The following is an 18,833-nucleotide window of genomic DNA, read 5'->3' on the forward strand; positions in this document are numbered from 1 at the left end:
AGTGGGTAACCTGGGGTGGTATAAGTTGCACTAGGGACCAGGCAGGCCCCCAGTCAGGCAGGACCGGCTCTATTGTTTTTGCCGCCCCAAGCAGCGCACCGAATTGCCACCGCAGACGGCGGGGGCAGTCCATGTGCTGTCAGGGTGGCACGCGTATCTCTGCAGCAGCGGCAATTTGGCGGCAGCTTGTCTTCAGCCGGAAGACAGAAGCTGCGCCGCTGTGGACAGCTGAATGTAGATGCTGCCACCGAATTGCTGCCGCCACAGAAACGCGCCTGCCGCCCTAACAGCACACGGACTGCTCCCGCCGTCCGCGGCAGCAATTCAGTGCACTGCTTGGGGGCAAAAACACACAGACTGCCGCCCCTTGCAGATTGCCACCCCAGGCACCTGCTTGGAATGATGGTGCACGGAGCCGGCCCTTCAGCCAGGCCAGAATTTGGAAAGGGAAAAGGTGGGAGTCAGCCACTCTTTCTTTTTTCTGCCTGTGCTACACAGCCTGTGTTAAGCCTTCTGGAACATGCAGCAGAGAATCTAGCCTGATGTAAATAGTCTTCCAGGTTACAAGTCCTGAAGGTTACAAAATATAGAACTGAAGTGCAAGTGACAAGAGCAAGGAAACAAAGGTGCTTCTAGATGATAATAGAGAGCTATTTTATGACATATTTATTTTATTTGAATTTATTTTCTTTTTTTTTTTTTAATATCATAGAACTGATTTTAAAAAACTGTTGAACTCGCCCATATTGTGATTGCAGAAAAACATCGCAGGATGTGTGCATGGGATTCTCAGCAGTCACTGTGTGATAAAATTTCACCAAACTATGTGATAGATCGGGGTAGGCAAGGGCCACATCGGGGAATAGAAATTGTATGGCAGGCTATGAATGCTCACAAAATTGGGGTTGGGGTGTGGGAGGAGGTGCGAGCTCTGGGGTGGGGCTGGGGATGAGAAGTTTGGGGTGTAGGAGGGTGCTCTGGGCTGGGACCGAGGGGTTGGGAGGGGGATCAGGGCTGGGGCAGGGGTGCAGGTTCCGGCTGGGGGTGCGGTCTCTAGGGTGGAGCTGCGGATGAGGAGTTTGGGGTGCAGGAGAGTGCTCCGGGCTGGGATCAAGGGGGTTGGAGAGCAGGAGGGGGATCAGGGCTGGGGCAGCGGATTGAGGCATGGGGAGTTGCTCGGGGGTGCAGGTTCCAAGCAATGCTTGCCTCCAGCAGCTCCCAGAAGCAGTGGCATGTCTCTTCTCCGGCTCCTACGCGGAGGCACGGCCAGGCGAATCTGCACACTGCCCCATCTGCAGGCACTGACCCTGCAGCTCCCACTAGAGCACATAGGAGATGAAGCAGGGCCATGCTGGCTTCTGGGAGCCATGTAATGCAGCCTCAACCCAGCGCCCCAGCTGGAGCGGGGCCGAGCCGTGTGGTGCGGCTCCCGACCCAGCGCCCCGGCCGGAGCGGAGGCGAGCCGCATGGTGCGGCCCCCGACTTACCGCCCTGGCCAGAGCAGGGCCAAGCTGCTGGTGCAGCTTGCGGGCCTGCTTAAAACAGCTCTGGCCCATGTGCTGTAGTTTGCCCATCTCCGTGATAGATTCTCAGAGCTATTCCTGCAAGACACAAACAACCCACTGGGTCATATTGCTAATGAATTATTCCCCTGCTCTACACAGCCTCATAAAACAAATCCTTACCTTGCCTCCATATTCTGATCATTTTTCCCACTCCTCTGGATAACTCTGGCACTGTGTCAAGCCAACCTTATAAATCATCTTTACAAACTGCCTGGCTCCAAAGGGTTTTAAAGCTCACTGGGAACACAGCAGTCATGCTTGGCATTATCACTACGGCAGTATATAACCTCAAGTACAAACAGTACTGGGGAAGGCAGCACTTTGGAGTCTGTGCTGACACTGATCCTAAGAACTCCTATTCTACTCAGCCACCTAAGGTGTGCAAACAAACACATTAACAATTTCACAGCTGGCACAGGAGGGACAGACAGATTTAAACAATGCTCAGCGTAGCAAGAGACATCATCTACTTAGGCCCTGTCTACACTGGCAAGTTTCTGCACAGTAAAGCAGCTTTCTGCACTGCAACTCCTGAGGTGTACACACTACCAAGCCACTTGGGGCGCAGAAACTGCACAGCTGTAGCACTGTAAAAAAGCTGCCCCAACAAGAGGCATAGAGCTTTCTGCGCTGGGGCTACAGTGCTGTGGTGCCAGTGTAGACACCGTGGTGAATTACAGAGCTGCGATTGGACTCTGAGAGGTGTCCCACAATGCCTGTTCTCGACTCTCTGGATATCGGTTTGAACTCTACTGCCCTGCCCTCAGGTGACCAGCCGTCATCCTCACCCCACAAATGCCTTTGGAATTTTGGAAGTCCCCTTCCTGTTTGCTCAGTGACATGTGCAGTGGTCTCAGTGCATCTTTCCAGGTGGCTAGGCCTGCTCCGTACACCAAGCGATCTCCCACTTAGAGCAATGCCAAGCCGCTGGACCTCATCAGCATTTGGGGAGAGGAGGCTGTGCAGTCCCAGCTGTGCTCCAGCCATAGGAATTATACCACCTACCGACAGATTTCACCATGCATGACAGAAAGGGGCCATGACCAGGACACAATGCAGGGTCAAAGTGAAGGAGCTGCAGAACGCTTACCACACGGTGCGGGAGGCAAACTGTTGTTCTGGTGCTGTGCCCACGAGCTGCCAGTTCTACAAAGAGCTGGATGTGATACTTGGCAGTGACCCCAACTCCACTGCAAAGAGATACTTTGGGGGCTCACTTGCCAGTTGAAAGTGGACTGAGCCAGAGGGAGGAAATCTTGGACGAGAATGTGGAGGGGGAGGGGGACCCAGATGCAGAGGATGACTCGGAGGTCAGAGATGCATGCAGCCAGGACCTCGTTTCCACCCCAGAGGCCAGCCAGTCACAGCTGTTGGATGTTGGTGAAGCGCAAACAGGAGGAGGCGGCCCCTGGTGAGTGGATTTGATTTTGGGAATCACTAAAGCAAGTTCCTGGGGGAAGGAAGGTTGCAGAAAGCAGGCTTGTCTCCCACCACATGCCTAGTCTGAGTGGCGGAACAGGCTGTTGATTGACTCCCTCACTTCACAGGAATCTGCCTCAGAGATCTCCAGGAAACTCTCCTGGAGATACTGGGCAATCTGCTGCCACAAGTGCTTCGGCAGAGCTGCTTTGTTTCTTGCCCAATTAATGGTAACTTTCCCATGCCACTGTGATGTCACGGGGGCGGGGTGACCATTGCTGCACACAGGTAAGTGGCATGGGGCCAGGGCAGAAACTGCAGTCTTGGAGAAGACCCTCCCTTGATTCAATGCTGAGGGTCAGCAGCGAGATATCTTAAGAGCCTTGCAAAGCAACATACAATTATGTTAAGCCCACATATTGCATCATTTGCACCAATCACCTCCTACCATTACAAGCACTGCATTCCTGAGAACAGCAATAAATATTAGTGGCTTTCAGCTTCAAATTACTGCCTCAGTGCATCCCTGATCCTTATGGCCCTGAGCTGCACCCCTCTAACAGCCCTGGTCTCTGGCTATTCAAACTCAGCCCCCAGGCACTGAGCCTCTGCAGTCCAGCCTAAGTGAAGCTTTCATCCTTCCCTTCACAAATATTATGGAGTGTACACAGCACGCGGCTATAAGCATAGGAATGTTGTCATCAGCCAGGTCCAGCTTCCCTATGGGCTTCTCAATGGCCAAAAGCAAACTCAACACTCATTCTGCACATGCTCAGCCTGCCATTGAACCCGCTCCTTGCTGCTGCCAGGTTGCTCCATGTATGGCTTCACAAGCAATGGCATTAAGGGGTAGGCGTGGTCGCCCAGGATCCCAATGAGTCCAACAGTTAACCCCTCCGGAGCACTGCTTTACTGCTTTATATCTGAATTCGTGTTATATCGGGTCACATTATATCAGGGTAGAGGTGTATGTCTAAAACAATTGGTTTAGATCTCTGCAAGATCAGGATTTCTTGAACGCAAGAGCCTAGCCTTAGCAGCAATGGTATAAATATCACTGGAACCTTTTTAGCAACACACCTACTGAACATATTAACTGAGGGATACTATTCTAAGGAGGATGAGGTGCTGTATGTGTGTTTCTTTGAGAGAAAACTGCATCAGCAAGCCACGCATGATTTTCAGATGAGATGTATGATATGCTGCTATCAGTTCTAGGAGCTATCGATTGAATCTAGATAGATTACTGGCTCAGCCTCAAAATGATACATCATGTCAAGATATGAAAAACATTTAATTCCTTAAGAATGAAGAGAAGCACTTTAAGATGTCCTGGGTTTGAATGCATAAGACTCAACCTCAGTCATCCAAAATAAACTCTACTATCTATGAGCTATTTGAAAGAAGATAAGCTGAAAATAGGCTTTTCCCATAATTAACACAATATTTCAGACCGTCTGAATTACTTTTTGATGTGTACATATTTGTTGTTTCATATTTAGGTTTATCATCTTAAAAAGAAACTCATTACAATGAGTAAACAGTAAAAGGAAGTATTTGCATAGACTAACATTTTTCATTTAGGGAGAGCATAATTAATAGGCATGAGAATTCACTACTAAAATGACACACTAATAAATGTTGAAAATCAGTAAGAAAATAGAATACACAATATGTGCATGAATGCTGCATAAGGTATGCACAAATATACATAGATATAGATCAGATTTGCAAAACTCATTTCACAGTTGTTAGTCATATATAAATATATAAGATCATTTTTATCTCATGCTCCCAGATTTGCATCCATTACATGTGCAGATGGGTCAAAAATTCTTTGTCCAATAACCATTAGCCCTGTACATAAAAAATGCACTACAAGTCTTTCAGGGCTCTAGTCTCCCCACATTCCACAGAACCTTCATTTCACTTCAAAGGGAGCTGTGAAAATTAAAAAAAAAAAAAAAAGGTTATAAAATGATCTACTTGTTTAGTATTATCAGGTTTCTAAATAAGATGCTAATTTGATGATGTGACAGAGAAGCTATTGTGCCTACATAGCATGCCAGCTTCACATCAGTAGTGGTCAGATGCTATTAAATTAGGGTGAAATCCTGGTCCCACTGAAGTCAATGGGAATGCCTCCATTGACTTAAACAAGGCCCGGATTTTAACCTTAGTGTGCACCCAAAATAATTCTTTAAAAATTAGGCAAACATTTGGCAGATAAATCACACCCAATATCTTTCTAATGAGCTGAATTATGCAGATTTTGAGGTGTACTTGCTCTTCTTCAGACATCCTCCCCTCTCCTCTGCCATCACAGTGTGACCTTTTGCAAGAGAAACCAGAACACTATCAATGTTACAATTCATAAGGAGGCTAAGAGGATCAGAGAGCAAGGCAATAGATTGAGTTTTCAATGGATTTCATCACTCATTGGTATATATAGGAGTGAGGTAGCTGATGATTTGGCCAAAGTTGGAAGACATGAAATTCAGGTAAGAATGACAATAACTGATGATATTGACGCCTTATCATGGAAAATATTAGCTTACATAAATGGTCAACAGATACAAAAATCCTGTGATTAATATCCAAGCCTCTCAGAAAAAACACCTACTATTGTGAGATTGCAGACAAAGCACTCCACAGGAATGCAAATCAAGAGAGATAGCCCATGCTTTTGAATGTAATATTGTAAGGAAAGTGACACTCTTCAGATCTGACACCTTGGCTCAAGCCATCACAAAGGACTGAATTCATTCTTGAACTTCATGGCCTGGCACGAGTATCAGGGGACAAGACGATAACAACAACAACATGACGTACGGTTCTGTTGCACAAGTAAGGGCAGGATTGGGAGAGGCGGACAAGGTGTCTTCTACACACTCACAAAGCCCCGCTTCCCAGAGACTCCTTATATGCTAGTGTACGGTGGGGACTTGGAGGCAAAGCCAGCGAAAGGCAAGTAGATCTCTGTCGCTGGGTATTGTCTATCCCTCAACACTAAATCATGGGAGAGAAACAATCAGTGCCAGAGGCTGCAGCAGACGCCACAGAGAGCTCCTCCATGCAGCATGGGGACAGGACTGCAACCTCTATCATCCTGCAGGAGATCTGCAGGGAATAGCTGGGAGAGAAATAGGAGCTTCAGTTACAACAGGGGTAGGCAACCTATGGCACACGTGCCAAAGGTAACACACGAGCTGATTTTCAGCGGCACTCACACTGCCCGGACCCTGGCCACCTGTCCGGGAGTGGGGGGCTCTGCATTTTAATTTAATTTTAAAGGAAGCTTCTTAAACCTTTTAAAAACTTTATTTACTTAACATACAATAGTTTAGTTACATATTATAGACTTATAGAAAGAGACCTTCTAAAAACGTTAAAATGTATGACCGGCACGCGAAACCTTAAATTAGAGTGAATAAATGAAGACTCAGCACACCACTTCTGAACGGTTGCCGACTCCTGAGTTACAACTAATATATTGTCAGGAAGGATATGTGAAATGATAAATATAATCCGGAGACTGTTAGTACCACTTTTAACAAATGTCAGTCATTTCACACACAAAAATCCCCATTCCTTCCTCCAACCGTACAGCATTATAAGCAACCATGAGGTCAAGTTAAATCATTAGATGCATTTGCTGTCTGAGGACTATAACCAGCCCTGATGTGAATAACTAGTAACTGGTCTTTTTCGTCTCTAACCACTTCAACGTGGGAACCCACTATACCTCCCCCCAAAAGTTTTCTAAACCCAATAAGTAAAGACTTCATTGAAGACCTGGCCCAATGCTGCTCCACTGTATGTCAAACAGCAAAACTCTCATTGGCTTCACGGCAGGAGCAGGCCTCATCTGCTTTCAAAGGCACAGCCTATTTTGTTTGATGATACAAATAGCTTGTATCACGTTAGCAATTTAAGTACTGTAATAGAGATGCTGAATTACAAAGAATTAACTCTGTGGTTGCCTTAAATTCTCCTCAGCCCTTGTATCGCAGCTTATGGGAATGAGCCCAGACCCCACTCTAAGCAGCAGTGGAACAAGTCATAGACTATAATCTGCCACTTCATGTACAGAATATCTATAATGTCATTTATGTTGGAGTCAGCTAATTGCACAACCACAAATCAGCAATTTCATAACAACTGGAGCACCACGATCTAATGGCTGGTTATTTAATATGATATAGAAAATGTTCCCCTTAAAATATGAGAGGACTTGGGATTCTGAGTGTCAAGACATTTTACAGTCCATATAAAACAAACATTACCATTTACATTTTAGCTCGTAGTACAAAGAAAAGGCCCAATCTTGCAACCTCTCGGCTGTCAGAACTGGCATGCACTATGAGTCTGATCCAAAACCAACTGAAGTCAGCAAAAAGACTCCCTTTCACTTCAATGGGCTTTGGCTCATTTCTAATGTTTTCCTGCTTTTTTGAATAAGATGTTGAGGACTAAGAAGGTACAGAATATTTTATGTCCAGCTCTGCACTACCGCTTTTAATTTCTATAAGAGATTTACTTAATTTTTTCCTGTTAAAACATTTCAGATAAAAGGTAGACAATGATCTAGGTTTCAAAAGCAGCTATTTATGTTCTGAATGTTGGCTAACACTCATTTCTAATTACAGGAGTGTCCAGAGACACTCTCTCATACATTGAACCAAATGTCAATGAACATCTCATCTACAACAGTTACCTTCACTTTTACCCTGTACATTTCCTTTTACCTCAGTAAATAAGGTTATCACAAATGGTTTTAACAACTGCAGACAGCAGGCAAGGTGAGCTGTATGTGTTATTTCCTTTCTTTTATTTAAAGAGATTCTATCTTTTAAAAATTTTAAATAGCTAAGAAGGATATTAACTTTACGATCATGAAAAAACAGAGACTAGGAACCTCTGACAGGAAGTTTTTTAGTTGCTCAATTTTAGATTTAACTTATTTCCAATGCTACCTAACACCAGAAGCAAAACTGCTGAGCAGTGTAACCTATACATCATGTTTTATTTAACGTGCAAGATCCATGTATTGTGACAAGGGCACCATGACACAGCCTTCTGGATACTAATGGAAATGCTTTTATCATAAGTACTCTAGAAATCCATGGATAAGTGAGGTATAACAGTTATCAAGTGTGAAGACACGATTAGGTCACGTGAAGTAAGGGACATTAGACTGAGATGAAGACATGAGAGAGCTGCTAAGACTCTGGCTAGGAGTCTGACAAATCACAAAAAGTTAATGAGAGAGAATATTCATTGTGGTTTGTATTGTTTTATTCCCTCCTCCCACCCCTTGCAGAGGGCTGAAAGGAAAAGGGATACAGTAGGTCAAACTGCCAAAGACTGAGCATGGGTTTGATAAATTTGGAAAGTGTTTTCCCAATGAGTGAGAACCTCTCACTACAAAAAAAACAGACCCCAAAGTATAATCATAAAAATGAAGGTAATGTTCTGTAGGAGGGCTAAATTATTTTCTTTAATGTTTAAGGAAGTAGTGTTAGGAAGGAATGTGTCAAGGTTATAAAGGGGATATTGTGTAGGACAGCGGCAATCCCAAATAAATGCCTAGCATTAGATAAGATTGTTATGGCAATGTATTTTTCAAACAGTGGTATTTCTCAGAGCACATGGAGGGGCAGGAAACGATTGGCTTGGGGTGGCTAGAAGCTTGTCTCTACAGAAGAGCACCCTATTTAGGTGGATTGGCAGGTTTGGCCGTTTACTGTGTCTGAGAGCATTGTGGTGAATTGTAATCTAATCCTTTGTTCTTGTTCTATTAATCTGGGGCTAGATTTTCAGTTAGTTTATATGGGTGTGGCTCCAAAAAAGTCAATGGAACAGACCAATTTATGCCAGCTGAGATTTTAGACCCTCAATTTAGTGTACATTATCTTCTAATTTTGGTCTGAATGAGGTAAATGTAAAGGTGTTTGCCTGCATATAGTGGCAGAAGTGTTGGTATGAGCATATGTCCAAAGCCCATTAGAGCTGACCAAAATATTTCCACTGGATCAGGTTGAAGAAGAGTTTAAAAGAGGTTGCTATTTATGGCACTTTTGATTGTGTCCTGGGACAACTTAGCCTGGGAAGGAGGGTATTTTCCCTGGACACATTTTTTTTTAAAATGTAATGTAATCACATAGCCAAAGTGGAATTCAGTTTTAAGTCAATTTTACAGCTTTGCTGACTGAGGCCTAAGGAGCTATCTAAGATCTCAAGGGTGATCTTATTGGCTTAAGCTGATCAGATCTTGATCCCAAAGTCACACAATGAGTTGATAGCTTTGGTTATATGACCAAGTGTGAGAGAGATTAATCTGGGTCTCAGTCCTTTGCTTTAACCACTGAATAACACTAGCCCGAAATGTTCACTCCTATGTTTTAATAAATTTTTATAAATCATATTCTGTAGGTTATTTACATTTGTTTCTTCATCCATTGCTTCAACAGCCAATTGAAGAAGACATATTGAAAACAACAACAACAAACACCACCACAATCTTATATCTGTCTTCATTCCCCTGGCCACAAACAAACAACAAAACCTACCTGACTTCTCACTTCTTTTGAGGATTATTGTTCTGACTTTCAGGACACACTTTAAATGGGTTTCTCTTTTGTGCACACACACTGGTTTGAATGTTCATATCAGATACTCAGACAATTTTTACACACAAGTGGGGTTTTGCTTTATGCATGCAAATAATTACAAATATCTAGGGTGACCAGATAGCAAGTGTGAAAAATCGGGACAAGGGGTGGTGGGGTAATAAGAGCCTATAAGAAAAAGACCCAAAAATCGGAACTGTCCCTATAAAATCGGGTCATCTGGTCACTCTACATATATCAAATAACTTTAACTCATAGCACAATTGCATGTGGTGAACTTTATAGTCGGTCTGTTATCATCTGAGGAATATCTTATTGTGATTTGGTCTGTTTAAGCCAACTCCCCAATGTGCAAACAGAATACAAATCAGACTAGACTCTGTATCATCTCTTGGGCAGCACACTCAGTTTAGGCAGTTACAGCTTAATGGATAAAACATTGACCTCTGAGACTCCCTTTCAAATCCAGCTTGCAGTTTCATGACAGACAGTGGAACTGGGTTAGGGAGCATTAATTTCAAACAGTTCTTTTTCTAAAGTAATGCCTGCATTTTTGCCATAAGCCTTTTCTTTTCAATACTCCCCTCCTTGCCTGTTTCATCTCTTTCTGTTTAGGATAACTGGCTTCTAACACCCAAACAATGGTCCTTTTTTACTTAATACAACCATAGCTGGAAATCAGGCAGTGAATTTTGAGAACACTTTTGTGAAATACATGATAAGTGAAAACAAAACTTCCCCGTCTCTCACGGACGATTATCTTGGCCTTGAGTGTGGAATGTTTTTCAGCTTACGGCTCTGCATTAAGCAATTCCTGGAACCTGTCATTTTCCCTACGATATTTCTGTACCTTAAATTCAGGTAGGACTTGTAGGTGCAGAACTGCCACCTCAAGTTGTTTCCAAGATTTCTTATGTCCTTCCATCTGCCACCTGTATAGTGCTGTGTACCGGTTCCAACTGATCAATTGACCAGCATAGTAGTTTTTTAAAAAGTTAGTCTTCAACAATTCCCCCCCGCCCCCCAAAAAAGAGAAAACTAAAAACAAAGCTATCCATGTGTACTACATATGCCCATTGCTCTCGCTTTTACCCCCCCTTAGAATTACATTCACACAGTTTTCAAATGAAAAGAAGAATAAAACCCAGTGTTGCTTTGTTAGGTTGAGGCTTTAGATTCATGCTTAGACTATAAGCTATTTGGGGCAGAGCACATCACGTTCGGTATGTCTGCACAGTGTCTGGCTCACTGGGGACCTGATTCTGATTAGGGACTCTGAGTGCCACTATAATATTTAATAATTATCATCATCTGAGAAAATGCAGACAAGCCCAAGTGAAAGGGCCCTGCTCACATGCAAGTGTATTTCCACAGTAAAGCTTAATATTTACTTCATATCAATGGTGCCAATGGACCACTGTTCCCCTCCTAAATCAGTGTCAAGCCATGTACCACTAGTGGGTTGTGTCTCCCCTTCTGCCCAGTCCACAGAGGAAACAGGTCCAGCTACAAAGTTTGGCCCTTAAGCTCAGGTAACAAAGACTCATGCTTTTAGCTCTAGAGGTTCCCCAGTTCAGTCACTGGTGTATAAGCCAAGATGACTATTGTCACACTTGGATGTACTGGACTCACCTTCCCTGCTTTGTGATGCCCTCTGGGAGGAAGTCTCATCTGTCTATGGGAGTGTAGCATCCTATTTTCCTGTCAGCCAAAGCAGCACTCAAATGTGCACAGTGACAGCTCATCATCCATGTAAATTTGGGGCCTGACATTCCCAGGTAAGTGGACTCAGGATTTGGGCCCTATCGGTAATACTTCAGATAGCCAATCTCACAAGCCCAAACAATCAGTTTCCTTTGGTACAGCAAAGGAAGGATTATAGCTCTTAAACTATTTTCATTATCAGTATTCTAACCACATGAACACATTATTTACCAGGTAACCATGAGATTCTCAGACCCAGCTGGAGTCATTTACCACCATGGCCAGCAGGCTTTGGCTGGCAGAGGGGCAGTAACAGCAGGACAGGCTTTGAATCACACATCTGGTCAACAGGCCATGGTGCTGCTTGGGGTCTCTCCATGCTGGCCTGTTAACCAGATGTGCCAGCCACAGTCTGCTCTCCTGCTTGGCTTTTCAGCCAGCCTCCTTGTCCCAGCTCTCAGGCTACCTGTTCCCTTGCCTTCTGTCTACAGCCGGCTTCCAGTCTGCCTCTTCCCGCCTGCCTCTCTGACCTCACATGCTCTATCCCTGAGCTGCTCTGTACTCTGCATGTCACTTCCAGTCCATCTCTGTTGTGCTGAAGGAAAAGAAGGAGCCCATGGAGCATGGTCACCATTATACTCCGGTCCTAGAGTGCCCCCAGGGGGTGAGGGCTTGATCTTGGCTCCTCTTGATTTCAGTGGAGCTGGATGTAGCCCTGAGTTAGAAAGTCCAATGTTGAGCCTTCATTGTAACAGTTTAAGCTATTGTGCCTTCCTGCCAGCCTTGGGAAAGTATCCTCCTTCACATACTAAGTCTGGGAGTGTTTAATGGCAACCCACTGCTAGAATCCTGCAGTGGCTTTGTGCTCTGAGCGCCTCCAACATTTGCCTCTGAGTTTGCGCTGCACACTACTGGCTCTCTCTAGACAGCACTCACACCTGGCAGCGCTGTCGATTACAATGCACATCAAAGCTGTTTCAAATCCAATGTTCTATGATGAAGGTCTATCTGTATTTATAGAGACAAGGTGGGGGAGGCAATATCGTTTATTGCACCAACTTCCACTCTCTAAGATCCAAGGACTAACAAAACCCTGCATATCAGTAGTAATAATGGTACCTAGCTACAGGCACTAGAAGAATTTGAAATGTAATTGCTATAGAAAATTTGCCTCTACTGCGAAGAGCAGAGAAGCAGAATCCCAGCCAGTCTCACTAATCCCCCTAGGCTGGGGCTGTGTTTCCCACAGTAGCTTCACAATAATTCAGAGGCATGGAATGATATAGGGTGGGTGGTCAGAAGAAATGAAAAGAAAACAGTGATGCATACAGCCAGCTGTGCAATTCTATTTTAGTGGGTGGGAACTATTGTACAGCTGACCTACTTATAGTGACTGCAAAACCCTTACTTATTCACTCACATGGACTACTCACATAAGTAAATGCTCACCACACTCTGGCCCAGAAATAAACATTGCCATTTGATGGGATAAATCAAGAAGCTCATTATAATCTTTGCCTCTTGCATGCTTCTCCTCCCTAAGGGCTGTTCTACATACAAACTGGCACCGAAATAACTAAATCAGTTTTAATTCACACCTTATGTTATTTTGGTGCAAGCCTGTGTATGGACACTCAATCCAAATTAAAAGTGATTTTTGCATTGCCTGAAATTAAATCAAATCATGACACTAATTCTGAAATAAGAGAGTGTCCAGACACAGGCCTGCAGAACAATAATGAATGGTCTCAGGGTATGTCTACACTATGGGATAATTCCGATTTTACATAAACCGGTTTTATAAAACAGATTGTGTTAAGTTGAGTGCACGCGGCCACATTAAGCACATTAATTCGGCGGTGTACATCCATGGTCCGAGGCTAGCGTCGATTTCCAGAGCGTTGCACTGTGGTTAGCTATTCTGTAGCTATCCCATAGTTCCCGCAGTCTCCCCCGCCCCTTAGAATTCTGGGTTGAGAGCCCAGTGGCTGATGGGGCAAAAATCATTGTCGTGGGTGGTTCTGGGTAAATGTTGTCAGTCATTCCTTCCTCCGGGAAAGCAACGGCAGACAATCATTTCGCGCCCTTTTTCCCCGGATTGCCCTGGCAGACGCCATAGCACGGCAACCATGAAGCCTGTTCAGCTTTTTTTTTTTTTAATTTTTTTGTTTATTTTTTTTTTCAGTCACCGTATGTGTACTGGATGCCGCAGACAGAGGCGATACTCCAGCGCTACACAGCAGCATTCATTTGCTTTTCCATGACAGCAGAGATGGTTACCAGTCGTTCTGTACCGTCTGCTGCCAGTATAATTTGGTTATCTGTCCTTCTGTGCTGTCTGTTGCTATCATGGGTGCCCCTGGCTGAGATCGGCCGGGGGTGCAAAAGCAAAACTGGGAATGACTCCCCGAGTCAATCCCTCCTTTATGGTTTCTAAAAATAGAGTCAGTTCTGCCTAGAATATGGGGCAAGTATACTAGAGAACCAGTGTATCAGAGAGCACAGCCTCTCCGTGTCAGATCCCGCAGAAATGATGAGCTACATGCCATTCACGGGGTGCCCCTGAAACAACCCCACCCATTGCTTCCCTCCTCCCCCAACCTTCCTGGGCTACCATGGCAGTGTCCCCCCCATTTGTGTCATGAAGTTATAAAGAATGCAGGAATAACAAACAGTGACTTGTTAGTGAGATAAAATGAGGGGGAGGCAGCCTCCCAGTGCTATGACAGTCAGGCATGACATTAAGCGGTGTGGGGGAGAGGAGCCCAGCATGCTGCTGCTATGATAGTCCAGGCAGTACAGAATCTTTTCTTTACACAGGAAAGGGAGGGGGCTGATGGAGCTCAGCCCCCAGTTGCTATGATGAGGACGGTTACCAGCCGTTCTGTCCCATCTACTGGGAATGACCAGGAATCATTCCTATTTTTACCCAGGTGCCCCTGAGGCCAACCAGGGGTATTCAGCAGTTATCAAGCACGGGCTGATGGTGATGACGGATAGCAGTCATATTGTACCGTCTGCCACGGGGAGGGGAGAAGAGCGGATACTGCTCTTCACTGCTGCAGCATCGCGTCTACCACCAGCATTCAGTAGACATAGGGTGACATTGAAAAAAGTCAAGAAACGATTTCTTTCCCTTTTCTTTCACGTGGTGGGGGGAGGGAGTAAATTGACGAGCTATACCCTGAACCACGCTGGACAATGTGTTTGAACCTACAGGCATCGGGAGCTCAGCCAAGAATGCAAATACTTTTTGGAGACTGCTGTGGGATGGCTGGAGTCCTCAGTACCCCCTCCCTCCCTCCATGAGCGTCCATTTGAGTCTCTGGCTTCCCGTTACACTTGTCACGCAGCACTGTGTAGCCTGTAGATTTTTTTTTCAAATGCTTTGGCATTTCATCTTCTGTAACGGAGCTCTGATAGAATAGATTTGTTTCCCCATACAGCGATCAGATCCAGTATCTCCTGTATGGTCCATGCTGGAGCTCTTTTTGGATTTGGGACTGCATTGCCACCAGTGCTGATCAGAGCTCCACGCTGGGCAAACAGGAAATGAAAATCAAAAGTTTGCGTGACTTTTCCTGTCTACCTGGCCACTGCATCCGAGTTCGGATTGCTGTCCAGAGCGGTGCACTGTGGGATACCGCCCGGAGGCCAATACCATCGATATGCGGCACACTAACCCTAATCCGATATGGTAACACCGATTTTAGCGCTACTCCTCTCGTCGGGGAGGAGTACAGAAATTGATTTAAAGAGCCCTTTATAGCGATATAAAGGGCCTCATAGTGTGGACGGGTACAGCGTTAAATCGGTTTAACGCTGCTAAAATCGGTTTAAACGCGTAGTGTAGACCAGGCCTCAGTTAAACCATATGCAGTTATTTCAGTTCCAGTTGCGTGCAGACAAGCCTTTATTGTTTAGCTGTGATTTTCAAAAAGGCCTATGGGAGTTAGGTGCCCAAACCTCTTTGAAATTCAGTGGGAGTTTGGGTGCTTAACACCTCAGGCTTCTTTGAAAATCCCAGGCAGAACATACAGTTGCGGTTCCCATCAGAAATGAGTAAGGTGGTTTTAATTCCATTCCCGTTGAAGAGTTGCCCCCGGCCACAGATCCGCCACAGCTAATTTGGCAGAAACAGCCCATCTTTTTCGAAAAGGGCAACATAAATCTGCAACTACCGTGTATGTCTGGGGGAATCAAGAGCTTTCGTTTTCCATGGAATGACAACCACCCCACAAAGAAAAGAACACAGTAGTAGGCCATGAATCTCTCCTATAAATGGAAAAACATCCCTTCATGTGATTTTCAATTTCTACAGAGGCAGCACTGCAGAAAACTGCCAGCTTGGGGGTAGGACGAGGGAGGGGCATAAATCAGATTTACTTGTGGGTATGAGTGAGTGCAAATTTGGCCTTCAATACATTGAATGTAACCAGTCCAATCCATTTTGGGGTCATGTTACATTATATGAAAAGGGGAGTACTAAGGGGTGGACAATGAAAACAACTGAGTGCTAGTGATAATATGATAAAGAAACACCAGAACCATAACCCACAGAACGTCAGCCTTTGTCAGCGCCTATCCAGGACTTGCATATAGATCCATGGCAAGTTTCTCTTTAAAGAGAAATGATAGACTGAGCATTGGTGAAAGATGAAATCTGCCTGCTGCTTATATCCTCCCATCAAAGAAACAACTGTGGTGTACAGGCTTTGATCTGAACATTATATCACTGTTAGTGCACTTGAATATTGCCCACTTCACTGAAAAATGCTGCAATTTTGCACAAAGATTTCCACTGTAAAATTCAACACTTATATAATTATCACAAAAAAATAAAAAGTCCCATGCGAAAACCTGCAAAGCTGGCTTTAAATAATTTGCATTCTGTTCCCCTAACTTCTCTTGCCATTTCACTTAGAAGCAATTGAAGAAAACATCAGAAAATTAATGGTTTAAACTGTAAACAGCCATCACATCTTTCATACATTCAGTATGAGCGCCACTGTTTTCTAAATCTTAAACGGAAAAGCCACAACTGCTAAATTCCACTTAAAAACCCAAAACAAAAAATTGACTTCTCCATTAAAGGAAAGGATGAGATTATGGCAATTTTATTTTGCTTGCAAGTTAACAGAATATAGCTTGAAACAGCTAGACTATTTACCCTTCAGTAAATTGAAAGGAAATCATGCTTGTCTATCTATATAGGCCTTGGGATCTATAATGCTGCTATTGCTTAAACTGTCATTTTGAATGTACATTTTGCTTTGGAACAAAAATAAAATCAATGCTCCTCACCCATGTAGGTCAAACCTAAGGGCCTGTCATTATCACATCAAGTCCATATATTATGGTTCACGTTTTCAAAGTGGGGGTAGAGGGTGAAACTGTCTTTTAGAGTGCAGTCCCCTATAGCAGCCCTTTTTGCTATACACAGTGATGCCACATTCTGAAATACATTTTATCCTGAAATCATATTACGGGATAAAATGAAAAGTCAGCAAAGAAGCTCTCTTTAATGTCACTAATAGCCCAGGCTCCTATACAGAGAAAGACACTGGTTGACCTACTGCTCTAATTAGGCTAGTAGCAATTCTGACATTTATGTTGTGTAAAGCAGACATGCTAATAGCCAGAGGGAAAACTGTCAGTCCTTCTAAAGATCACAGAATTCCCGCATTGCACACTGGGGTCTTTAAATATTCAAGTGCTCATCGATTCAGAGTTTAATTTATTTTACTGATACCAAAAACCACAGACAGATCATTCAGTAAGACCAACTGGCAATACAGGAACTCATTTTATGCTGCCAAGTGTAGTATTTCCTCCTAGCTTCAATATAGTCCAGTTTTACAGTGGGTTTTGTATGAACAATGACCAGGAATATGTGGGTTAGTGTATTCATGTACGTCAGACTCACCTAAGCATGAAACCAGTTACTTCTGGTCATTAATAAATATGCTGCAGGTTATATTGTATTGTACTTTATTCTATTCCATTGATGGATATGTTTGCTATTTTATGTTTTAAGCACAGTGAAAGTACCCAGAGTGACGGATGGGCACTTCCAATTTACAGGTCAAAATTAAATAAAGTTATTGTAGAATATTCTCTCTTTCCAGTGCCAGTCTACCTCCACTTACTGAATGTGCTTAATTACACATGGATTTCATGGGTGATAGCCGATCTCCTTTGGTTCAAATATGTGGAGTTTCCGTGGTTCTCTACTGCGGCCAATTCCTGATGTCCTGGGAGCCCCCTAAACTCAAAGAGCTCTGGAAATCCTCCATAGACTTTGCATCTCCAGAATGTCCTCGAACCCCGAGCTGTTCTGCCATGGATTCACTTACAAGTGCTTCCTGCACAGCACAGAAAAGATGTGTGCCATAGTAAATACTAGCTCTCCAAGAGTCTCAGAGGTGACGGGTTTAATGCACTGAGAGCAATCCCTCCTAGAGCAGCCTATTAGAACACTGCAGAGAAGAAAGGGCATGTGATCATCCGTCCCTGTGAAAAGTTCCTTGCTGCCCCCAGGGAAAACAAATAGATATATGAATATGCAGGGTGATGGGAAAAGCCTAAAAGCAGCCATAGGGGAAAAGGCTTGTGCAGTATCCAGGGGGCTTCTAGGGGCTAGCTATGTGGACGTGACTGGAGGGGTAGCTAGGATTATTGGGGTGCCCATAGTTGGGTAGCTCAGAGAAAAGCAGGGTTCATAGGGACATATAAGGGGAAGATAGGGTGGCTAGGGGCTGGATGGAAGCTGAGATCTGTTCTGGAGTGGGGCCCAGAGAAATCAAATAGATACATGAATATAGAGCATAACGGGAAGATCTTAAAGCCGGGGGATAAGGGAGCACAGCTGTAGTGTAATGCAACTTTCACTTCCATGCAGCGGTGCTGGAACAATTTGTATAGTGGGGGTGTTGAGAGCCATTGAACCAAACTTGTAAACCCTGCATATAATGGAAAACCACTTCAAGCCATGGGGGTGCCGCAGCACTGCTAGTTCCAGACCCTCTGCTTCCATGGAATGATGAACTGACTAGTCTGTTCCCCACAGCACAGCAACTATGTTACTTTCTGTTCGCCAGCAAAGTAACAGTAAATAGCTCAAAGAATCATTTGCATCCAAAAGGCAGTATTTTCAGGAGCCAGTGTGACAATTACAGTGGCTTGAAAATAGGAGGCCTGATTCTCCTCTCCTATCTGCTTTACACTGGTAAAACTCCATTGACTTTGGTGGAGTTATTCGTGGCTTTCACTTCTCATGCAAGTGTATCAGGCCAAACAGCTCTATTCCCCACTCCTTGCAGGATTTATTATTATTTATATTTATTATTTTTATTGCAGGGGAACCTAAGAGCTCCAATCAGAGATCAGGCTCCATATTGTGCTAAGCAATGAACATAAAAGACAGTCCCTGCCCCAAAGACTTAAAAATCTAAGTGTAAGATAGGAAAGAACAGGTGAAAACAACAAACAGACCTGATGAGGGAAGGGGAAC

The 18,833-nt window shown here is 44.2% G+C and overlaps 1 protein-coding gene across 3 annotated transcripts in view; it reads right to left on the reverse strand.

Moving 5' to 3' along the window:
• The window catches only part of EVL (Enah/Vasp-like), a 222,810-nt gene that overhangs the window by 126,770 nt on the left and 77,207 nt on the right, over positions 1-18,833 (reverse strand). The window lies entirely within an intron of this gene.

Source organism: Gopherus evgoodei, chromosome 4, assembly GCF_007399415.2.
Source record: "Gopherus evgoodei ecotype Sinaloan lineage chromosome 4, rGopEvg1_v1.p, whole genome shotgun sequence".
Lineage (NCBI taxonomy): Eukaryota > Metazoa > Chordata > Testudines > Testudinidae > Gopherus > Gopherus evgoodei.